Here is a 12,321-nt window from a genome sequence, read left to right on the forward strand (position 1 = left end):
CGTAAGTACCGGCAAGCGCGAGAGCGGCCGGCATGTTTTATTCCAATAGTTTTTCTTTAGGTAGTATCGGAGGGCGGGGTGGGGGGGTGTTTCGTTGCAACCTGCGTCGTGATGTCATCAAGCAGATGGGGGTCATGTGGGAAGAAGACACTTAGACTTTTTGATGCTTACTGCGAGTCGATCGATCACCACCTATGCTGCTCGTTGTGAGGGCCGATGTAGGTGCTTAGGAGACGGCTGAGCGCGCTGAACTTAGTGTCAGACCGTCACAATGTTTTGCTCCCACGTGACCACCTTCTGCGTGATGACTTCTTGACAGAGGTCGGAACGAAGCTGAGACTGGCTGAGAAGCATTTATATTCAAATATATAGAGCACTCTGGGGGTTGTAACTATATTTTAGAAAGGTTCGGTGTGCCGTCAATTTAGTTATAGGACAGGAAAGAAAATAAATTTAGAGACATACAATATATAATTAGCTTTTTAAGGTATCTGAACGCAGATAAGGTGTCATTAGTAAGGCGGAGTTCTGCGTACGACATTCCCTGCCCCCCTTCGCGCACATTCGTTTTCAAAAAGTCGAACCAATGACACTGAACCTTGGTGCACTTTGCACACTGTCAGAAAAACCCACACCTGAGCTCGTGAAAACGCACCGCCTGCTCACGCATCTCAGTGCGAGGTGCAAGTCGTGTCATTGCTCTAAAGTTCTTCGAACAACTTAATAAAAAATTATTTGCGCAGTACTTTAGTCGAGAAATTGATGAGCGCAGGAATGTCTGCGAACACGAAGGAGTGCTCACGACGTCACAATTGAGATCAGAAATGGTGGTCTTGAGGAACATCTTTTACTCCTACCTCTTCATGACGGCTATTGGTAATTGTACCTTCACTTGAGAACACTATTTATTTGCCGGTTTTTGTGTTACCCCATGTATATTTCTTGGATTGACTCAGGTGTTGAAAATGTTTGACCAGGGCCCGCACTTAAACAAGCTCTAACCCCAAAATTGTTCGCTAGACAATATTTTATCCAATCTTGATGCTGAACATAAGGCGGCCGACCAATGGCTAAGGCCACTTACGAATGAAAATCTTCGTGTATTCGGCCGCAGTTGCATAACCCTATTGAGCTCTTTTGTACGCTATACACGCAGCCACAAACGAATATTAGACTTCATTTACTTTTAGATAACTGCGCTCTAGATACATAACTGTGATGTTTCTTAGTATCTGACAATATTTTTTATTGTTATTAGTATTGCGCGAAAAGGTGTTGCCGCCACCATTGTAGGGTGACTAAATCTGTTTTTATTGTCATATAAGAAAGCAAGAAGAGTAAAATCAATTTTAATCTAATTTGTTTTCATTGAATCCCACTGAAGTAAGGATGCCATTGCCTTAGAAAGCCCGAACGTTACTAACAGTTTCAAATAAAAAGAGAAGTTTTTATGCCTGCATAGTGTATCTAATCTTCGCAGCGCCGGTTAATCTCATAGCCGTTGTAAGCTTGTCTTCTTTTATTGGTTATCTAACGCTGACAAAGCACAAGACAAGAGAGCAGTAGACAGCGTTGGCCGTGTCTAAACAAGAGCCGCCCGGGCAATATCTAGCCGACTCCTCCCGGATGACTGGTAATGTGGCTGTAGAGCTGGGCATTCCTCCTCACTACAATCAGCCCTATCGGAAAAGGAGTCATCCTGGCGAGTCATCGTGAACACAGTATGAGTGGTCATTATGCGGCTTTAGACGCTTTACCTGGACGCTTTCGCGACCGCGACTGCATTGGTCCGTAGATGACAGGACAGGTTTCACGATATGGTTCAAAGGTAGTAACAATAGTAGTAGTAGTAGTAGTAGTAGTACTAGTAGTAGTAGTAGTAGAAGTAGTAGTAGTAGTAGTAGTTATAGTAGTCGTAGTAGTAGTAGTAGTAGTAGTAGTAGTAGTAGTAGTAGAAAACTATTGTTATTTAGTAATGAAGTTCCAGAGGGTGGATCCCTGAGTCCAGAGCCTCACTTGGGCTGGCCTGGTCAATCAGGTATCTCTGGTCGTCCAAGGCTGGGCTGGAAGGAGCGGCTTCCCCTTGAGATCGGGAGGCGCTAAGTATTGTAGGAAGGCCGGGTGGTTTGGAGCGTTCCCACGTAGAATGATAGAGGTCTAGGTGTCCTCCACCGGAAGGACATTTGTCGGGATACTGCGTAAGGTAAAAAAAAGTCGCGGAGAGCAAGGCTGAGGAACGTATCAGTTTGGAGCTGGTGGCCAGCGGCTGAATCTGCATGGTTTACTTTCACGCCTGGGGGAGGGAACGTTTTACGGGATAGTCTGTAGTGTTATGGTATATCCGTGTGCGTAAGTAGTATCTTTTTCACCTTGTCTGAGTAGAACTGGCCTTCCACCGGCGCCCGCATCGCGACGCCTCGGGCTGTCGTATGAACGCGCTCATCGCCAGGGAGAAACGCATGCCCAGGTAACCAAACTAGGTGAACTAGGGGGATATGTTTGTTCTTGTGTAATAATTTTGCGCGCCATCAGGGAAATACGGCATTGTGCGTAGTTTCGACATGCTTGCTCGGAATCTGTACAAATATATATTATCTTGCCTGGGCCTTAAGCGCTGATGGCTAAAGCTTTGGCAGATTATTTCGCTTCCGCGCTTGTCAGTCCGTATTGTGACTGATAATACTGTTTCGCACCTCCAGTCAGCCACCGCTACCGCGTAAGCTGCAATGTCGGGGTAGGACACAGCATCTGTATAGAAAGTGTTGCGGTCGTTGCCGTATGCTCAGCGCAGTGTCATTGCACATGCAGCGCGCCTGCTTTTATGGTGTTCTGGGTGCATATACTGACCTATGGGGGTCACTGTAATGTTTCCTGTGATGTTTGGTGCGATTGACAGGGGCTCGAATGGAGAAAACTCTGATGTTGGCTATCGTAATTGTCTGAGTACGTGCCTTCAGGTCGATGTGCACTTCAGTCTTTCGATCTGATTGACTTTCTGAGCTTGGAAATATTCGTCCAAGGTGTTGTGCAAACCAAATATCGTTTGACTGTTGAGGTGTACAGGGGCGTAGCCAGGGGGGGGGCGGGGCTTATGGTGCTTCAGCCCCCCTCCCCGAAATGTTTTCCGTACTGCGCATGCACCGACGACCAAAGCAAGCCCTGGCGCGGGAAATCATTCTGGATTTTGTCTAGAACGTCTTTTTCACGCACTAAAAGCCATTTCACAGCGAAAAATTGCGAACTCGGGCTGGATTTCGCGGCAACGCCCATGCACCGGGAGTCACATAATGCAAGCAGCCCCATCCTAGCACAAAGTTTCAAGGACGTTTTGATGGCGAATGGGCTCGCCGCGGCATCTCGCGGAGGCCGCGTAATCTACACTCTATCATGGAATCTACGGAGCGCCTGGATGTCAATTCTGAAATTTTATGGGTATAATGTTCTCAAACTTTTGATGTGAAAGGTGCATTGACATTTCCAAACGTGTGATTTAGATATTCAGTTGCGGAAATTCGTAAGTTTAATGTTCCCATAAATATTTGACGCCAAAGGTGCATTAACCTTTCCAAAGTCGTACATCGGGCCATACAACGAGACTAGGCAAATCAACACACTATCAGACACGTGGACAAAGCCCGCAGCGAGACCCCATGAGACGAAGCGTTGTAGTGGTTCATTCGTGCCGTCATGTCACATAAAAAATATCAACATTTTTGTTCGCCTGCGCCAAAGTATCCAGTGAAGACACTAAAACCAGCCAAGGTAACTACGTTCTTATTTTATTTTTCTACTTTGACTTTAATCGCGAGGACACATTGAGCCTCTTCAATTTTTTTGTTCTCGCTCCCCTACCCGGGGGCTGCCAAAGCCAGCCAGAGCGCATGCGTTTTTCTCGTGTTGCCCCGACCACCGCACTTCGGTGCCCGTTCGGTTTTCTCTGGCCGAGTGCATTTTCGCCAGGCAGAGTTTTGGACGCTTTCTAGCTAGTAGACGAGAAAAAGAAACAATGGTCGCTCGCCGCCATCACTGTGGAGACTCGACGGATTGCACCGCGTTCGCTTGAGCGCAACCTCTCCAGAAAGTCTTGCCTCGCCGGTGTAGGATACCGAGCAATATGCGCATGGTTCTTGGTGGACCAAGCGTCTCGTGTTTTCTTCGATATTCCTGTAATAGCAACATTAGTTGCCCAAAGTAGGCATTCGATTGTCACCAACATACTTTCCTTTGCGTTTTTTTTTTCATTACGGTTCCCTCGCCCCACAAAAGGAAAAAAAAACGTTGCGGCGCAGCGAATGCTCGCAAGGTGAAAGTTCTATTTTTTTACATACTAAAATGATTTTGCGCCAAAAAAGAACACACACACAAGAAAGACGACGACACCACGGGTGTCGTCTTTCTTGTGTGTGTTGTTTTTTGGCGCAAGATCATTTCCATATGCAAGATCACCAACTAGCCCAGAAGTTAACTCTTCTAAAATTCTATTTTGTTACTTCCTTTGCGGAAAGCAATGGGCCATGGGACGCTCCAGCTGCCGGATACTCTTAATATATTGTTGCGATAGCAATTATATGGACACTCTAGGCGCATTCCTGCCGTCGCCCTCATGTTCCGCATAAAGTCCAAGGGCGATAAGATCGTGACCGCGCACTGCATGCTGTATGTGCGAGTGAAATTGTGTGGGGGGTGGGGGGAATGCGTGAGCCGACGATGGTGGCTCAGTCTTGTGTGTGCAATGGAGAAAAGCAGGGAGCAAGCGCGCCGCCTGCCGTCGCGCTTGATACATCGGGGGGAGTGGATGAATTTGGGGCGGGACCTAGGATTCTGTGAATCTGTGATTGCGCAACATCTTTATTTGTCTTGTTTGACCCATTTTATACCGTGACTTTTTCTTAGATACGTAGATTTATTGGAGACTTATACGTATGTTTAGATATCTTGTTGCGAGGTTTTGTGTATAAGTGCAGTGAACTTTGTTTCCAGTGGCACCCTTTACCAATCTTTATCTTCGCATTTTTATATTCCATTGTATCTTCGCATTTCTAATGTACGAGGGCGAGTCAAATGAAAGTGAGCCTACCCACCCAGCGCATTTATGGTTCTGTTCATTATTTGGAAGGCCTGCGCGCAGAAAGCAGGCATCTCTCATTTAGAAAAGTGGCACGCAGGTGTGAGGATAAATGTCCTTTAATGCTCTCATACACTGGGTTGAACATGATTGCGTGGCGTAATGGACGCTCCAGAAGTTGAGCAGCGTGGTGTCGTGATGTTTTTGACAGCTGAAGGTGTTTCGCAAAAAGAAATTCGTCACCGTATGGCTGCCGTGTACTTTGAACATTGCATTTCATTGGCCACTGTGAAGCGTTAGAACAAACATTTCACAGAAGGACGTGAAAGTTGCAAAGACGATCCCAGACCGGGCCAAAGCCATCGTGCAATCACCCCTAACAAAATTGCAAAGGTTGATGAGCTGATGACACAAGAACGGTTGGTAAGCTTCGATGAACTGGCACAGCGAGCGAACATCAGTCACGGTTCAGTTCACTGTCACCGTTCACGCCATAATTCATAAACATCTCGGTTATCGGCTCTTGTGTGCGCAATGGATGCCCAAGATTTCGAACCACCCCCAGAATACGGGGAAGTTAGGCGCTGCCTTAATTGCTCATCTGATCCAATATCACAATAAGGGCGACAATTTCTTGTCTGCAATTGTGATCGGGACGATCCACGGTGCCACTACTTCGAGCCTAAAATACGGCGGCAAAGCTTACAATGGAAACATTGGAATTCAACACCCCCATAGAAAGCAAAGGCCATCATTTCCGCCGGACAGGTAGTGACTTTTATTTTTCGATTGTCAGGGGCCATTACTGATATAATTTGCTAAATCTTGAGAGACTATCAACTGTTTCCGATGTTGTGAAACTCCGGATCGGCTACGTGTCGCAATCAAGAACAAACTACGTGAAAAATTGACGGATGGGGTCATCTTCTTCCACGACAATGCCCGTCCCCACGTCGCTGATGTGGTTATTATAAGACTGGCGAAGTTCAAGTGGGAAACACTGCAATATCCGCCATACAGCTCAGATCTGTCGCCTTGTGACTTCCACATTTTGGGGCAACCGAAAAAATAGCTCAAGGGAACCAGATTCGTCTCTGACGATGAAGTGAAAGTCAGTTGCAGACGTTTTGAAGCAGTAAACCAAGGAGCTTTATCAGATGGGAATGACGCGACTCTTTAGTCAATGGGACAAATGTCTAAATGCTCATGGAGGCTACTTTTAAATAAAGTACCCCGTTTGTCATATATTCGCATTGGCTCACTTTCATTTGACTCGCCCTCGTATATTCTGCAAAACTCCTGCTTCTGATACGTGCTCTCTGCTGCCACTATAATTTCGGTGCAATTACTCACGATACACGACCAGTGACACCTGCTCCTGCGTAATACATTGGAACAAATGACAGCGTCATTGAGATTTTCCACTGGCCGTTGCATATGTACAAGAATGTAAACAAGGATCTTGAATGAAAAAGTTTCATTAACATATTTATCCTCAACTTGTTCATTTCATGGCCTTTGCATTTTTCAAATCAGCGGCATGCACTGCTTTGCTGGTTTCGAACTGATGTAGTTCTAAAGTTCGTGTGATATTTTCTTTACTCATTAAATAGACAAAAACATGGAAGTATTGACATCAGTTACGTTGGGCACAATTTTTGGCACATACGAGTATAATACTTTATTAAAAAATACATATTTTACTAGTATTGACAGTTCGTAGCGTTCAAGAATTCTTTTTCAGCGTCTTTGGCAATGACAATGCAGTTATTATTCATGTATTTGATCCCTGGGCAAGTTGTTTATTAGGAAGCTCTAGCTTAGGCCCAACTCCAACGCGGCCTATTCAGATACATGTAAAACGCAGAAACGCTTTTCTGAGATAACTCCTCAATCACTTTTATAAAATTTGTTGCATTTGACAGAGTAAGTTAAATTCTAGCGTCTGTAGCAAGCGGAATTTCGATTTAGGGCCGGAACTTTGTTTAAAATACTTTGAAAAATTCGTAACTTCGAAAAAGATAGGACGAACTTTACAAATTACTAGCTCTGTATCAAGAAAAGATATCGCGGTTCTTTAAACGGCATCCGTTGCACCATTCAAAACGGACAAATTCGATATTTCTATTTGCATATTACGTGAATTGGTTATGTTATGTACAAGGGTTCTGCAAGAGCCGTATTTCCATAATACTTAATTTTTGAGACTCATGTCTAACATATGAATTTTGTCCGCTGTAGATGTACTATTATGTGCAATTCACGGAATTGTGATATCAATTTTCCTTGCTGATTCACAGAGTTGTAAACTTCATTGATTTGTTTTCTGAAAATTTTCGATTTTTGCCACTTTTTAATAAAATATTCACGACCTAAATCAAAAATTCGAAACAAACAGTCACTATAAGTTAAGTTTTTTTTTTTTTGCAAGAAACCTCATCAAATTTGGTGCAGTGGTTGCCGAGAAAAACGAATTCTCCTTCTACATGTATTTAGATAGGAGCATCCGACCTAATGTTTCCTCTTAGGAAGAGGCCGAGTTGCAATGTGAGCCCCCCCCCCCCGTCGACATTGCTGGCTACGCCACTGGAGGTGTATATAAGGCCTGTCGCCGTTTTCACCGCAGTGCGTATGAGGATGTCTAGCTGCCTTGTTTCTTTTTGTGGGAGTCGATGGTAAGGTACGTGATAGGCACTGCGGATTACGATTAAGGCGTGTACGATGCACATGACGGGTGATTCATTTAGGCTGTGACGGCGATTGTACACCCCACGGATTATGTGAACTATCTGATTAAATTGTTTCTTCAGCAGTGTCCGGTTATATGTCGCCTTCTCATTGCCTTGGACGTGGAGTCCTAGAAGCCGTAATTTGCTTACCTTATTTACCGTTGCACCCTCGACAGTCATCGTGATGTCAGGGCTTCGTCATGTTTCCTCTGGCATTTTTTTACTATAAGTTAGGATTTTTTAGTTGCGCACGCAAGTCCTCCTGCTCGTGCATATTGCTGGGTGACACCCGCTTCTCTGTGTAATGTGTTAAAAGACGATGTCTGCGCAACAACACGGTAGGGTCTTTGATATATGGAGGCAAGCTTGGAGGAGAGGTCAGCAGGAACAGCTGGAAACCAAAGCCATACAAGGTAGTCTGGAAGAAATTCACAAGGCGGGTGGTCATCGTCACATGGAACTTTTTGTTTCCATTGGTTGCCGGTTGTGGCGGAGCGGGCGAGTTAACGGCTTTCCTCGGCGTAGTGGGTAGTTTCAGAGATGGCGAACATTCGGATGAGTCGGGTCGGTATGAAAGCCTGGGCAGAAACCACTGGTCACCTGTGATGCAGTGCTATAGGGGTACGTCCTCAATTGCAAAATGAGCTCCCAATCATTGTGATCAGAGGCGACATTAACGGAGAGCATGTCGCCAAGTGTGCGGTTGAACGTTTCCATCAAACATCAGTTTGAGGATAGTAGGAGATGATGATGTAATATAAAGATGCGACATTCAGCAAGCAAGGCGTTTTCGACTTCGGAGAGGAACACACTTCCTCTTATGCTCAAGAGGATGCGAACTGCGTCGTGACAGATAATGCAATTTCGCAGGAGAAAGGGTGTTATATAACGGGCTTTGGAACCAGTCCGAGCTGCTGTTTTTGCGCATTGTGTCAAGTGGCTGGTGGCGACGGCTTTCCAGTGGTTTCCGGAAACTTAGCTCTGAAGAGGTCGTAGAGGTTAATGCCTATGCGATCGAAGGGCCTGGCAGGGCACGGAATTAGGTGGAGCGGACCAAATACAAGTTGGGCAGGAACCCTGCAGTGTTGGCAATGAGGGCACGATCCAATGTATTTGCACACGAAGGTGTGCAGACCACGCCAATAAAACCGGGAGCGAAGTACGGTGTCTGTTTTGGAGACAGGCGCCTCCGCACACTTTGGGTCAGCGTGAAAGGCCGGACATATTTCACCACGAAGATGTCGAGGTACGACAAGCAGCCACTCGCGGCCATCAGACGGTATTTCATGCAGTAGAGAACGCCATCACATATCTCTAAGTGAGGAGCTTCACGGCGCAAAGCTTGATGAATTCGAGGAAGAGCCGATGGGTTTGAAAGGAAGCGGAGAATAGCGCTAATCCACGCGCCCTTGCGTTGCTCCGAAGCCCTGTCGAAGCCTACCTGGAACGAAAGTGCTTCAATGGCAAAGAAGTGGGCAGCATGTTCAATTGACACGGGTGAAAGTGAAAGCAAATCGGCATCATTGTGGCGGCCGCCAGACTTGTAGACAACGCGCATGTTGAAATCTTGCACCCGCAAACTGAGCGAGCTAGTCGGCCTGAGGGGTCCTTCAACGTGGAAAGCTAATAAAACGAATGGCAGTCTGCAACTACGCCGAAGGTGCAGCTACAGAGGTAATGTCTAAATTTACCAAGACCACAGATGATAGCCAGACATTCGTTTCAACTCAAGGAACCGGACCTGATCCAATTAGTGCAGGCTCTGGTTGTGAGTCTCATTCCGTACTCGGCACCATATCTAAATTTCAGCTATGTGGAAGTGGAGGTACTCGACCGACTGCTACGCAAGGCATACAGCAAGCGCACGGACTTCCACCCGGAACGGCTACTTTTTGTCTCTAGGAGACAGCGGTGTACAACAAAGCATGGAAATTATAGAGGTCCACTGGTAAATCACAAGGAAAAGTTACAAAGTACAACAGCGTCACACGGCGTCTTGAAACGTCTTGGATATTCCTTCCGGAAGACCAGCGCAAAGACAAAAATCCGAACGCAAAGTCAGGAAACTACGCACTTCTCACTAACAATCAGAAACATGCACCCGACTTTCCACATTGCACGGCGAAATGTCCGAGCGCAGCCGCTCCCGAGAAAGTATGAGAACCACCCCAATATCTTGTACGTAGACACGTCCAGCACATCAAGAAGAAGCACTGCATTTGGATTTCGGGCGAAGTGCCAGAAGAATGGAAAACTTCACAAGTTATACTAATACCGAAACCGGGTAAACCTCCAAGCTTGGACAACTTAAGGCCAATATCACTTACATCATGCGTGGTGAAGGTCGCTGAACACGCAATCCTTAACAGGCTAAAGGACCACTTAGAGGATAATAATATATACACCCACAACATGCTGGGTTTTAGGTCCGCACTTTCCACGCAGGATGCCATGAAGCAAATTAAACACCACATACTCGACGGATATTCTAGAAATACTAAGGCCATACTGGGATTAGACTTGGAAAAAGCGTTCGACAGCATCAAGCATGAGTACATCCTCAAAACAATAGAAGACATTGGACTCGGGTTGAGGATGTTTAAATACATCAAATCCTTTCTTGAAGCACGCACGGCGATGATAAAGGTCGGAGACACAAACTCGGAAGTGGTTCAGCTCGGAGATCGAGGAACCCCCCAAGGATCGGTGATCTCTCCCGTCCTTTTCAACCTGTGCATGATTGGTCTGTCCAGAAAGCTGGGCAGCATTAAGGGCATTGACCATACCATTTATGCTGATGATCTCACAGTATGGTGTGCTGGTGGCAGTGAAGGGCAGATACAGGACGCACTGACTGAAGCGATCAAGACGGTGGAAGAATACCTGAGACCCACTGGACTCAGGTGCTCCCCACATAAATCGGAGTTGCTACTTTATAGACGTGAAAAAGGGGGCAGGCCTAAGGGCTGGAAACCTCTATCGGAAAGCAATATACACCTACATACAGACAATGGTGCCAATATACCCAGAGTCAACGTGATCAGGGTACTAGGCTTTTTCATTGACGCAAACGGTGGAAACCGTACGGAGGTCAAGAAAATCACCCTTAAAACGGATAACGCGTGCAGGATGATCAGACGCCTGGCAGGAAGACACAAGGGCATGAAAGAAGATAACCTCATCAGGTTAATCAACTCTTTCATGCTCTGTCATATTTCATACGCCGCTGCCATGTACAACTGGACGCAGGTTCAACTCAAGAAGCTTGACTCAGCGATCAAGAAAGTTGTTAAAAGCGCATTGGGGCTCCCAATTCGAACCAGCACTGCAAAATTGCTCAAGTTAGGAATACACAACACGACCATGGAGATCGCGGAGGCTCAAGAAACATCACAAATAGCGAGACTATCTACAACCAGCACGGGAAGATCAATCCTGGACAAGATTATGATCAACCCGATTACGCATCCAGCACAGTACACCAAAGTTAATCAAGAATTCGCAGACAACATAATTGTCGCACCGCTACCCAGGAATATGCACCCAAAACAAAACATCAACAGGAGAGTTGCGCGAGCCAGGGCGTTAATCAAGAAAATGGATAAAGGGGGCAGAGGAGCCTGCTTTGTTGATTCGGCTGCTTACAACGATCGCACTAAGTTCGCGGCGGCAGTAGTGGATCATCAGGGAAATTGCACCAACTGCGCCACGGTCTACACTAGCAAACCTGAAGTCGCTGAACAAGTTGCCATTGCATTGGCACTAACAGACGATAGATTTACAGAAATTTATAGCGACTCGAAAACAGCTATTAGAGCTTTCAATAGGGGGAAAATTGCCCCACAGGCTGCGAAAATAATTAACAAAAGGCAAACAAATGTTACGCGTTTCATTTATTGGTTCCCGGCGCACCTTGGTTCACTTGATGGTATTCCTGTCAATCCAAATGAATCGGCCAACAGCGTCGCCCGCGACCTTACAGACCGGGCCGCTTCTACATATGGTTTTGATTCTGCTGGATTGGAGAACTTACAGAGAGATACCCTCATTACATACAATGAAATTACAAAACATTACTGCATGGGAAGGAGGGAGTTTCCACCCCCTCACTATAGACTAAACAGAGCACAAGCAGTTACACTTAGGCAATTACAAACAGAGTCTTATTATTCACATGCACAAATAAAGGAATGGTATGACATTGCAGACATGAATATTATATGCAAAGCATGCAAAAAGGAGATATGCACGCTTGAACATATGCTCTGGGAGTGTGGGTCGCTCGGCCCTGGCATTTCCCGGAATCGGTTTTTAGGAATGATAAGATCTCCAGATCATATCCCTCAAGTCCTGGCTGTCCAGTACGCCCGTGATAGGGCTAGGAGGCTTGACCTCCCGGTCCCGACATGGGACTAGCCAGGCGGGTGGCAACACCTTGTACAGGACAAGAATAAAGTTTTTTCCTCCTCCTCCTCCTCCTCCTTTGTCACCAGCGTAGTGGACAATCACGGGACCGAAATAAATGCG

The 12,321-nt window shown here is 46.1% G+C and overlaps 1 protein-coding gene across 5 annotated transcripts in view; it reads left to right on the plus strand.

Annotated features, from left to right (window-relative positions):
- The first annotated feature begins 761 nt into the window (after positions 1–761).
- The window catches only part of LOC142576177 (uncharacterized), an 86,373-nt gene continuing 74,813 nt past the window's right edge, over positions 762–12,321 (plus strand). For all 5 annotated transcript variants that reach the window (XM_075686171.1, XM_075686173.1, XM_075686172.1 and 2 more), the window contains exon 1: positions 762–876. The gene's annotated coding sequence lies outside the window, so the exon portion shown is untranslated. The remainder of the gene's footprint in view (positions 877–12,321) is intronic.

Source organism: Dermacentor variabilis, chromosome 3 (assembly GCF_050947875.1).
Source record: "Dermacentor variabilis isolate Ectoservices chromosome 3, ASM5094787v1, whole genome shotgun sequence".
Classification (NCBI taxonomy): Eukaryota; Metazoa; Arthropoda; class Arachnida; order Ixodida; family Ixodidae; genus Dermacentor; species Dermacentor variabilis.